At 39.4% G+C, this 13,239-nt stretch overlaps 1 non-coding gene across 1 annotated transcript; it reads right to left on the reverse strand.

The window, feature by feature from the left end:
- Positions 1–2,857: 2,857 nt before the first annotated feature.
- Positions 2,858–2,963, reverse strand: LOC128284955 (small nucleolar RNA R71). Its single transcript, XR_008275372.1, has one exon. It is a non-coding gene; the product is annotated as a small nucleolar RNA R71 (small nucleolar RNA).
- Positions 2,964–13,239: the final 10,276 nt, after the last annotated feature.

Consider the following 13,239-nt stretch of genomic DNA (forward strand, 5'->3'; position numbering starts at 1 on the left):
TCGTTATTACACATCTAATGGTAGTGTTCACATACCTGTAACATAACTGTAGCCTCAACACTTCTGTGATCAAAGCACCTATGAGCAACCACAACAACCCCACCATCAGTCATATTTACGGTTAATCCAAAAACTAAAGCATTACAGAAAACTCTAACCGAATCATCGCTACTTACCAAAGAACTATTGTAGAACCCCTCTCGCAACTGAAATCCACATATTCTTCCCAAAGCTTTAACCTTCACACGAAATAGTTAACCAATTTATCAAACTCTACAATCCCATATAATTCTATCTAGGATTTAAAGTACTTACCAATAAAGAATGCACCACCTGTAGGGATAGGTAATCGGCTTAACACCTTGATTACCGAAATCGAGCCCCTAGCAACAACCGCACAAAAAAGGACATAAAAAGGTGTTATATGAATATTACACCATGGTAGGAAAGAGAGAAAGCAATCGTTCAGCCTAAAAGATACCAAAAGCCGAACCTTTGAGAAGAAAACCAAATGAGATTTGGCTAGGGGGAGACAAACCGCAACCACTTACCCAAAAGCAATAGAATTTTGATACCACCTCAGCAAGAAAGGACAAGAAAAGGAAGAAGGGAAGTAAAAGTCCCACACTCAGGGTATTCAGCTAGCAAAGTAGAGAAACTTATAAGAAAACTAAGCTAGAAAAGAGAGAGAAGGAACAAGAATGATTCGGCAAAGGGTTATGAGTGAAAGAAGGGAACGCTTAGTCAATGAGAGGAATGGCTGAAAGGAAGAAGGAAAATAAGGGTATTCGGTTAGGGTTTGAAGAGGAAAAGTGATAAACCATAAATTATACATATTTTTACCCCATATTTAATGCATTTTATGGATGATTTCTCATTAGAATTGGTGAATTCGATGCTCCTAATGCTTTAATTTCATGTTTTATACTTAGGAGAGCATAGAAGAGTGAAAGGAACGAGAAACGGGCCAAAAACGGAGAAAATGGGCCAAAGTACGAAATCAACACGGCCTGGACCTCCACACACGGGCAGACCACACAGCTGTGTCAATTTGGCAGGCTTGAACATGGCCTGAATAATCGAACACGGGCGTGTGCCACGGGCGTGTCCTTGCTGAGCCCAAGTTGAGTCCAATTCAAAAAAGCCAATTTTGAGGGCTTTTAGGCTTTCCAAAGCCTATAAATACACCCTAGAGGAGGAAGAAAAAGAGACAGAGAATAGGGGGTAAGGAATTACTCCAAGGAAGCTGATTGATCCATCTCAGAAGCTGGATTCATCATCAAGACTGAAGATCTCTCCTCAATTTCCCTTCAGGAGTTTTCGGTTTTCTTTATGTTTTGTATTCTTTATTCTTCTGAGATGTTTTCTTATTTAGTTATGAACTAAAACCCCTAAATACCTAAGGAGAATGAAACCTAAGACGAATCTTGTTATTATTTTCTGAATCGTATGATAAATATTTAACTTGTTCTTAATTATGTATTCTTAATTCTTGTTTTGATATCCCAGGATACTGATTCAAGACATGCTCTTATTCAGAGGAGGAATAGACGCTGCCTAAGAGTACTTTTGTCATAATTAAGCAGAGTTGATTGCGCGCCTAGAAATAGGGTGACAAGATTTTGCCGGATTAGGGTGAAACCTAATAGGGGGATCCATAGATCGAGTTAATGCAACACTAGAATGTTAATTAGAGAAAAGTCTCGGATATTCAATCTAGGGATTAGATGTTATTAGTCTTGAATAGGGATAATAACATAACTTAGGGATCTCTACGGCACAAGTTGAATGAATAAATCGTCCGATTTGGAGCCAGAATAACAAGTAAAGTCTAGGTGGATTTGTCCTTAGGTATTGTCTTAAGTCAATCGATTTTTCCCAAAAGCAATTCCCCAATTCTTTTCTTTGTGAGTTCTTAGTTTAGATAATTAGTTAATTAAAACAAAACCCCATTATTCTTAGGCTATAAAAAGACAGTCATTACTAGTACTTTTAGTTCCTTTGGGTTCGACAATCTTGTCTTGCTAAAACTATACTACTATTCAATAGGTACACTTGCCTACATTGCGATAATAGTTAGTTCAAGAATGAGTAATTATAAATATTTAAAACCTATCATGAAACCTAGCGATCAAGTTTTTGGCGCCGTTGCTGGGGAACTAAAATATTAGGAACACTCAATTTTTATTACTTTAGCCATTTATTTTTCTTGCAATTTAATTTAATTTAATTATTATTACTAATTAATTTACTTTTTCTTTCTCTTTGCAGGTTTTTATAGTTTATGACTAGAAGAAACCCGTCGAGACTATTACTTTTTAACGAAGAAATCGATCGTACAGTTTGTAGAAACCAAAGAGAAATAATGCAAAGCTTAAGATACACAGAGGATGAGCAAGAAGACGATACTCAACCCCTAACTGAAGAGATGGCTGAAAACCAAGGCAATCAGCTACCTCCTGCAATTGCGGCTAATCAAAATCTTGCTCCACATACTATGTATGACTATGCTAAACTTTCTTTAACAGGAATTGAGTCAAGTATAGTTAGACCTGATATTGCTGCAAATAATTTTGAACTGAAACCTAACACAATTCAGGTGATACAGCAGTTTGTTCAGTTTTATGGTTTGCAGGATGAGGATCCCAACACTAACTTGGCGAATTTTCTGGAGTTTTGCGACACTTTCAAAATTAATGGCATTTCTGATGATGCCATTCGCCTTCGGTTATTCCCTTTTCACTGAGAAACAAAGCTAAACAGTGGTTGAACTCGTTACGATGAGGGTCCATCACTACTTGGGAACAAATGACTGAAAAATTTCTACTAAAATATTTTTCGCCGGCTAAAACGGCTAAGTTACATAATGATATCTCTTCTTTTGTGCAGATGGACTTAGAAACACTTTACGATGCATGGGAGAGATACAAGGGTCTATTGCGAATGTGCCCTCACCATGGGTTACCTTTATGGCTGCAAGTTCAAATGTTTTACAATGGTGTGAATCCCTCGACAAGACAGATGATTGACGCAGCTGCCAGATAAACTATCAACAATAAAACACCTGAAGAGGCTTATGAATTCATTGAAGAAATGTCATTGAATAACTATCAGTGGCAAGTCATGGGGACTAAGCCAACAAAAATAGCTGGCGTTTATAACGTCGACTTAGTTACTATGCTATCAAATCAGGTAGAATTTCTCAATAAAAAGATTGATGGTTTACTTGGTTCTATGCAAGTACATCCAGTAATGAGGTGTGACTCAGGTGGAGGAGGTGTGCATACAGAATATCAATCCTTCAATCCTACAACCAAAGAGGAACAAGCAACTATATGGGTAACAATAACTTTAGATCTCAAAATAACCCATACAGTAATACTTATAATGCAGGTTGGAGGAACCATCCAAATTTTTCCTAGGGTGGTCAAGGGAATCAAAATCCACAAAATCCTCTGGGTTTTCAACAGCCACCTTATCAACAAGAAAAGAAATCGAACCTTGAAGAGATGCTCTTTAAATCCATCTCGGTATCAAAACCCATTTTCAAAATACCGAGATAGCACTTAAGAATCAACAAGTATCGATCCAAGGGCTCGAAACTCAGATACGCCAGCTATCCAAACTAATCAAGCACCACAAGGTAGCTTACCAAGTAATACTGAACCTAATCCAAGGGAACTCCTCAACGCAATTAGTACTCAAGATAAGGAAGGATTCATTGCGCCTGAGCCAGAATTGATGCAAGAAACTGTGGTGAGCAAAGGTAAAAGTGAGCTAAGTCATAACAAAATGGTGAATGAAGAATATACACCTTGTGTCCCATACCCTAACACGACAAGGAAAGACCGCTCAGACGAACAATTTGATAAATTCCTCAAACTTTTGAAAAAATTACATATTAACTTACCGTTTATTGAAGCTCTGTCGCAGATGCCAAATGCAATGAAATTTTTAAAAGAGTTTTTAGTAAATAAGCGGAAGTTGGATGAAGCATCGCATGTGGAGCTAAACGTAGTTTGCTCAGCTATTCTACAGAATAAGCTACCCCATAAATTGAAAGATCCAGGGAGTTTTACAATTCCTTACTTAATTGGTAGTTTAGATATAAGTCATGAATTAGCTGATTTAGGGGCTAGTATTAACGTCATGCCGTACAAAATGTTTAAGCAACTAGGTCTTGGGAAACCTAAACAAACTAGGATGAGCATTCAATTGGCAGATAAAACTATAAGATTTCCTAGGGGTATTATTGAAGATGTACTAGTGAAAGTAGATAAGTTCATTTTTACCGTTGATTTCGTTGTTCTAGACATAGAGGAGGATAATAACACCCCTTTGATTTTAGGAAGGCCCTTTTTAACAACTGCTAAAACAATTATTGATGTTGGCACAGGTGAGCTTACACTTCGTGTGGGAGACGAAACAATCACCCTTCAAGCTCATAATTCTGGCATCACATCGAACATTGAAGGTAATGGTCCACACCAATCAACTAAAACTGACAATATGACTTTGCAGAAATTGAGCTTCAAAAAAGTTCATGAGACATGTTCTAGAAATGATAGATGACGCATTCATGAAGAACGAAGGCTACGAATAGAGGAGCTAGACGAATGGCAAGCACATAAACCGAGAACACACGATAAACCAAAATTATGCCAAAATGAGTTCGATACCTCCCCAAATTTACTTAAGGTTGGTGATAAGGTCTTATTAGATGCTGCAGATCCCCATATTGTCACAACGACACCAAATGAGGAAATCCCTCTTATGGTTCCCAGTATTTTTCCATTCGGTACGGCGGAGGTGAGTCATCTAAAGTTTGGCACTATTAAGGTAAACAATATCCATTTAAAACCTTATTTTCAGATTGATACCAGGAATGAGGAGTATAAACTCCTCAAACCACCATGACCATTCACTGGATAGGTAAGTCGAGCTTAGACTATAAATAAGCGCTTCTCGGTAGGCAACCCGAGCACTAACAATATTAATTACTTTAAATTTTGGTATTTAACTCCTAACTTATTAATAGAAATATTTAATATAGGTGTTTCCACAGAGACACGGCCAAGCACACAGGCGTGCTTAAGGCCGTGTGAAAATAGGGTAGAAGATTTCCCCAAACATAGGCTGTGATAAAATGCCACGGCCATGCGACATGGCCGTGGTCAAATCTGCCAAACAAACACGGGCGTGCGACACGCCCGTGTCTAGGACCTGTGGACAACACTGTCAGAATAACACGGGCGTATGAAAACCTACACGACCGTGGGAGAAGCGAATCACGCCAGGCACGGCTGTGCGACACGATCATGTAGCCACACGGCCTATACACACAGGCGTGCGAGAAGGCCGTGTGACGACATCACAATTCGTGACGAACACGAACGGGACATGTAACACCCCGAACCCGAGACCATCGCCGGAGTCGAACACGAGGTGTTAACAGACTTCAAACCACTTATTAAAAATTTCCCAGACAAGCTGCCAATCTGCGTACTAGTCGCTTTAAAAATCATATCTTGAGTTCTGAAACTCGAAATCCAGTTCCGTAAACTTTCCTCGGAACTAGACTCCTATATCTATATGGTAGAATTTTTTTAGAATTTTTGGTTGGGCCAGTTGGTACATTTTATTAGTTAAAGTCACCCCTGTTTCAGGGTTCGACTACTCTGACCTTCATGCATTACGACTTAGATATTTCCCTTTACAGAGCTTCAATGCTTATGCCGATTGTTTCTAATGAAACTAGACTCAAAAGGGAATCTATACATATAAGGCATAACTTCTAATTGTCTTTGATTAATTTATGGTGAATTTCTAAAGTCGGAACAGGGGATCTAGAATTCGCTCTGGCCCTGTTTCACAAGAGTTTAATTATCTCCTAACATACAACTCATATGGTCGTTTCGTTTCTTCCATATGAAAATAGACTCATCAAGCTTCGATTACATAATTCCTTATTTAATTCCATTCCTACTATTTTTAGTGATTTTTTCAATCTCACATCACTTCTTTGCTACCAAACATCATTACTAAAGCAAACTATGCCTATTTTGTGATTTTTCCTTAATCTAACTAATAATTCATCATACATATCATGAATTTAACACCGAGAATAATCAGCCATGACAACATTATCAAACCAATTTTACTAAGACTTATGACGAAGTATCATAGGACCAAAATTCAACTTAATATTTATGCCATTTTCGCATGGCTAAAGTTTACATACCAAAGTTCAACAAAACATAATAGCCTATACATGCGAAATGTTCTCCTAGACCAACTAAGAAGAAGATACCCCAAAAGTTGCAATCCGTGTGATGACTTAGATGACGGTCCGAGCACGCAAAAAGAGCGAGTCCAAGGAACCTAAAATAGGTGACAAGCAAACACCGAATGAGTATATAACTCAAGAAGTCATAAGCAATGCACTACCATCCATTAATAACATTATCACAAGAGGAAACAAAATGGAGCGAGGCTAATTACTCCATCCAAACCGAACTATACCATAGTTCACGAGACCTTCGATTCAATCTCATACCAAGTTACACATTCACATTCCATATACTAATCAATAGGATATTTGAGGCATTTTTATACATCATTTTATTTTCGTTACAATCATACAACTAAATGACCTTTCACTTATTCCACGATAATTCTTATGTACGTGACTTCAATTAAAATTGTCACATAGGTTCAAAACATACCAAGCTCAACTCCAAATATAACCATAGCGCCTATTAGCCATGAACTCAAGGTACTTACCCGATCCGCTGTCCGTGATCAACTCAATAATGTCGCACACTCAGTGTCAATAGTGATTCAAAAGCATATAGTGAGTCCGCACACTTAGTGCTATATAATCAACTCGCACACTTAGTGCTATATAATCAAACTCGCACACTTAGTGCTGTACAAATTTTAAACCCGCACACTTAGTGCCAATCTCATGATCATAAATGTTTATACCCGCACACTTAGTGCCGAAATCAACAACTCAATACACATCTCACCTCTTTTCTTTTCATTCAATACTTTCATCACCACATACATACATGTATATAAATTTATCATTCCTTTCGGCATAATTACATAGACATTATGTCTATTTAAATCAATACAAAATATATGCTTAGTGACTTACCTTGTGTTGGGTAAAATATTTCCAAGTCGGCTACTCGATGACCTTCGTCTTTCCCTTGCTTGATTCTCCTCTTTTAACTCCTTGAGCTTAATCAATAAATCAACTAGTTTAACCATCTTGCTAAACATTCATAATTCAATTACACATGCATATGTATGTTTGTATATTCGGCAACCATCCTCACTAATTACCCATTTAGTCGATTATACACATAATTAAAGGTAACATCACGAACGGGCATACTTATGTATATTTATATATATATATACACTTCCAAATGGGCATCACAATTAGATTTAACACCGCCTTCATACTCAATTAGATGGCCGAATGTATGTATATATATATACAATGTCAACTATAACATCTTTTAAACACCTAATTTCATCTCATGAACACTTAATCAAATTTTCCTAATCTAGCATATATTTTCACATCTATTTGTAACATCATGTAAATTCACATATAACTACATTTCTTAAGTTCTACATCTTAATGCCTATTATAGCCACTCCCATGGTTTAAATCTAACAATCGGGAACACCTACATTTTCACTATGTTAGCCGAATACTCATTCTCTTCTTAGTCCTAAATTTGGCACTTCCAACAAATTAGCTTAACGATTCCAACTTTCATGCTAACATCCCAAGCAACTTAACACATCCATATAACTAGCATACTAATAGCATCAAGGTATCAACCAAAATTTTTAGGCTCCTTAGCCAAATTCTAACTCTCCATCAACCCCAAATCCAACCATGAGATAGATAGAATTTAGACTCATCACCCAAAGGTTGTATATACTTCCAAAGATACCCTTGAACATACCTTAATCTAGAGGACCACCTTGGCCGAATCTTCCTTCTTCCCCTTCCTCTAGTTACGGCAATTGCAAAAGAAAGAAAACATGAACACTCTTTCTTCTTCTCAAGTCACGGCAATAGAGAAGAGAGATGAGCATTTTTCTTTTCTTTTTCCTTCTTTTACTAACATTATTTTATTTCCAATAACCCAATTTCTTATTATAATATCTAATTAAACATATGTATTACCCATCAACATTCCATCTTGGCCGGCCACTATAAAGAAATTGGGCAACTTGACATGCAAGTCCACCTTTGTGTTAACATACACTAATAAGTCATTTAAAATTAGCCTATCATATTTCACTATGTCTCATATTGATCCCTATTTAATAATTTCTCATGCAATTGGCAAAATTAGAGAATGAAACTTCCACATACTCATGTACACACATAATAAGCATAGAATATAGCAATTAATTATTTTTATGACTCGGTTTTGTGGTCCCGAAACCACTTCCCGACTAGGGTCACACTAGGGCTGTCACAACTCTCCCCCACATAAGAAATTTTCGTCCCCAAAAATCTTACCAGTGAACAATTTAGGATATCGATCCTTCATAGAGTCCTCAAGTTCCCAAGTGGCTTCTTCGATTCCGTGTTTATGCCACAACACCTTCATTAATGGGATCTTCTTATTTCGTAATTCTTTCACTTCACGCATCAAAATGCGAATCGGCTCTTCTTCATAACTCAAATTAGGCTGAATCTCGATCTCAGATGGAGTGATTACGTGCGATGGATCGGACCTATATCGTCGAAGCATCGAGACAGGAAAAACGTTGTGAATTTTCTCAAGCTCAGGGGGCAAAATTAATCGGTATGCGACTGGTCTAACTCGTTCGGATACTTCATACGGGCCGATGAATCTCGGACTCAATTTGCCCTTATGGCCAAATCTAAGCACATTCTTCTAGGGTGAAACTTTGAGAAATACCTTGTCCCCAACCCGATATTCAATGTCTTTTCTCTTTGAATCCGCGTACGACTTATGACGATCCGAAGCGGCTTTCAAACATTCACGAATTACTCGAACTTTCTGCTCAGCATCCTTAATCAAATCAACCCCAAAGATTTTTGTTTCACTATGTTCCGTCCAAAACAATGGGGTTCGGCATTTACGACCGTATAAAGCCTCGTAAGGTGCCATTTTAATGCTTGATTGAAAGCTATTGTTGTAAGCGAATTCAATCAAAGACAAATATCTTTCCCATGAACCACAAAACTCTAAGATGCAACATCTCAACATATCCTCGAGTATCTGAATTGTTCGTTCAGATTGCCCATCAGTCTGGGGGTGAAATGCGGTGCTAAAATGCATCTTAGTACCCAATGCTTCTTGTAATTTCTTCCAAAATCGCGAGGTAAATCTTGGGTCTCTATCCGACACAATGGAAATGGGTACCCCATGGAATCGAACTATTTGGGAGACATATAATTCTGCCAATTTATCGAGCGAAAAATCCGTACGGACAGGGATAAAATGAGTAGACTTGGTCAACCTATCGACAATGACCCAGACCGAGTCTTTCTTACTCTGAGTCAACGGTAACCCAGATACAAGGTCCATTGTTATTCGATCCCATTTCCATTCGGGTATCATGATTGGCTGAAGTAATCCCGATGGCACTTGATGTTCCGCTTTCACTTGTTGACATATCAAACACCTTGAGACAAATTCAGAAATGTCTCGTTTCATACTGGGCCACCAAAATTGGCGTTTCAGGTCATTGTACATTTTAGTACTACTCGGGTGGACTGACATTCGACTACTATGAGCCTCGTCCAAAATCGTCGAAATAAGTTTCGAATTTCTTGGAACACATAATCGACCTCTGAACGTCAAGCAATCATTTTCGTCAATCCGAAACTCCGATTCCTCATTCGAAGCACATTCAGCTCGTTTAGTGACCAATTCAGCGTCGACTTTCTAAGATTCAAGTATTTGACGAATCAATAATGGTTTGGCCTCTAATTCAGCTACTAGCACCCCATTGGGTGAGACGGATAAGTGAGCATTCACCGCTCTCAAAGCAAACAGTGCTTTCCGACTTAAAGCATCGGCAACCACGTTAGCCTTTCCCGGGTGATAGTCAATGACAAGTTCATAGTCCTTCAACAACTCAAGCCAACGTCTTTGTCGTAGATTTAGATCTCTTTGAGTCATCAGATATTTTAGACTCTTGTGGTCCGAATAAATATGACACCTTTCTCCAAACAAGTAATGTCGCCATATTTTCAAGGCGAACACTATGGCTGCTAATTCAAGATCGTGGGTCGGATAGTTTCTCTCATGCGGCTTTAATTGTCTCGACGCGTAAGCCACAACTCGACCTTCTTGCATCAACACACAACCTAGCCCAAGTAAGGATGCATCATTATAAATGACAAACTCTTTGCCGGACTCCAGTTGTACTAGCACTGGAGCTTCGGTTAAACAGGTCTTTAGTCGATCGAAACTCTTCTGACAGTTTTCTATCCATTCAAACTCAACATCTTTTTGGAGTAGTTTCATTAATGGTGCAGCTATCATCGAGAAACCCCTTACAAACCGTCGGTAGTATCCGGCAAGTCCCAAAAAGCTCCTAACTTCAAGTAATATTCCTCGGAGGTTTCCAACCGAGTATGGCGAAATTTTGTTCGGATCCACTCTAACACCGATCTGCAGACACCACGTGCCCCAAAAGCTAACCTCTTTCAACCAAAATTCACATTTCTTGAATTTTATGTATAACCGCTTGTCTCGCAAAATCGTAATACTAACCTCAAATGCTCGGCGTGTTCACTTCACCTTGTGAATAAACTAAAATATCATCAATAAACACAACCACAAATCGATCCAAGTATGGCCCGAATACTCGATTCATTAAATCCATAAATACCGCGAGGGCATTAGTGAGCCCAAACGGCATCACTAAGAATTCGTAGTGACCGTACCTCGTTCTAAAAGCGGTTTTGGGTATGTAAGTCTCGACCTCAACCGATAATAACCGGATCTCAAATCTATCTTGGAAAATCTGAGGCTCCCTTTAATTGATCAAACAAATCATCAATACGTGGCAGCGGTATTTATTCTTTATGGTCACTTTATTCAAGCGGCGATAGTCGATGCACAATCTCATGGTTCCATCCTTCTTTTCACAAACAATACGGTGCGCCCCATGGAGAGAAACTTCGGTCGGCGAAACCTCTATCCATCAATTCTTGCAATTGAACTTTCAATTCCTTTAATTTCGTTAATGCCATACGACACGGGCTATTGAGATTGGCGTGGTACCGGTACAATCTCGATGCGAATTCCACCTCTTGAACCAGTGGCAACCCCGGTAACTCCTCGGGAAAAACATCTGAATACTCACAAACCACTGGTACTGATTCAAGTTTCCTTTCCGTCTCTTTGCTATCAAATACATACGCAAGGTATGCTTCACACCCCTTTTCACATATCTCGAGCGGTCATTGAAGATATTATCGCTGGCACCCCTTCAACTCGGTAGACTCAACTCGGACTACCTCATCATTTGCACCCTCAAATCGATGGTTTTCTTTTGCGATTCACCATTGCATCATGTGATCAACCAATCCATACCAAGAATAACATCAAATTAGTCAAATGGTAAAAGCATCAAATCGGCGGAAAAGCAGATTCTCGGATTATTAGAGGGCATCTCTTACACACTTTATCAACAAGTGCGTATTGACCCAAAGGGTTCGACGATTCAATTACGAACTCGATGAGACTCAACGGTAGAGTCTTCTTGGATGCTAAGGTTTCACATACATATGAATGAGTAGAGCCGGGGTCAATCAATGCAATCACATTAGTATCAAAGAGAGTGAAAGTACCGGTGATGACATCGGGGAGGATGCCTCCTCTCGTCTTGTGAATGGCATATGCTCTAGCGAGAGTCTGGTCTCGGCTCGAGCAGTAGTATCGAGGCCCCTCTCGACCACCACCCCTACCCCACGAAATTCTCGGTAATCTACCTCTAGTTGTCATTCCACTAGGTCTTGCACCTTGCATCTTATTCTTCTCATCAAGCTCCGTGCAATCTCTAATGAAGTGGTCCTTCGAACCGCATCCATAACAGGCCTGTTAGTAGACTTACCCCAACATTCACCTAGGTTTCGTCTTCCGTATTGGGGACATTCAAGTTTCTCTTGACGATTATTGCCCACACTAGCTACCGAAGTAGCTCGGGAGTTCGTCGATGGTCGTGCTCTAATGGAAATTCCCGCCGTCATCCTCGATTTATTAGTGTCCTCCACGAACTTCTTCTACCGAGAATGGAGCTTTACCGTCGATCTTTTACGATAGTCTCTAGCTTCAAATTCAGCCTTCTTCTTCTCCTTTCCAAGTTCTTCCACCTTGCAGGCTCGTTCAACTAGTATTACGAATTCTTTTATCTACCCACTAGTAGCTTTAAATCTTCATTCAATCCTTCTTCGAATCTTTTGCACATAGCAACCTCATCACCCACACTCCGGGCATACTGGTCGAGTCTTACGAACTCATGTTCGTATTCGAGATCTTGTCATACGGCCTTGCTTGAGTTCCTAGAATTCTTTACATTTTTGATCGATGAATCGTTGACTAATATATTTCTTTCGAAATTCCGTTTGAAAGAAATCCTAAGTAACTCGTTCGTTTGGGACTATGGAAATCAAGGTCCTCCACCAATAGTAGGTGAGTCCGCAACAAGGATATAGCACACTTTAGACATTCATCGGTGTGCATGACAGTTCATCAAACACACGAATGGTGTTATCAACCCGAACTTCGGCCCTTTCGGCATCATCGGTAACTATGGCCTGAACTCCTCGACCCGCTTCCTAATCAAGTCTGGTGGCTTACTTAGCCTCACGGGATCGAATCGATGGCATTACGGGCTCTTGGGGTGGATTATTCAAATTCGGGAATTGTTGGACAGCCGGATTGGTTCGGGCATATTGCGCGACACACTCATTCATCATGGTAAAGAAGGCTTGTTTAGCCCCCTCACCTTGATTATTCGCAGATGACTGAGGTTCAACAGGCAGCGTCCCTTGTGCAGGAGCAGCCATGACACTTTCAACGTCATCCGCGAAGGTTCTCTCTACACCGGGATCCATTTACTAATCAAACAAAAATTTTAACCGTCAGACGTCATCACACATTTAAACATTAACATTAAGGCATGTATAGCTAGACTCATACGTGCTATGGTAGTCCT

The sequence above is a fragment of the Gossypium arboreum genome, chromosome 11, assembly GCF_025698485.1.
Source record: "Gossypium arboreum isolate Shixiya-1 chromosome 11, ASM2569848v2, whole genome shotgun sequence".
Lineage (NCBI taxonomy): Eukaryota > Viridiplantae > Streptophyta > Magnoliopsida > Malvales > Malvaceae > Gossypium > Gossypium arboreum.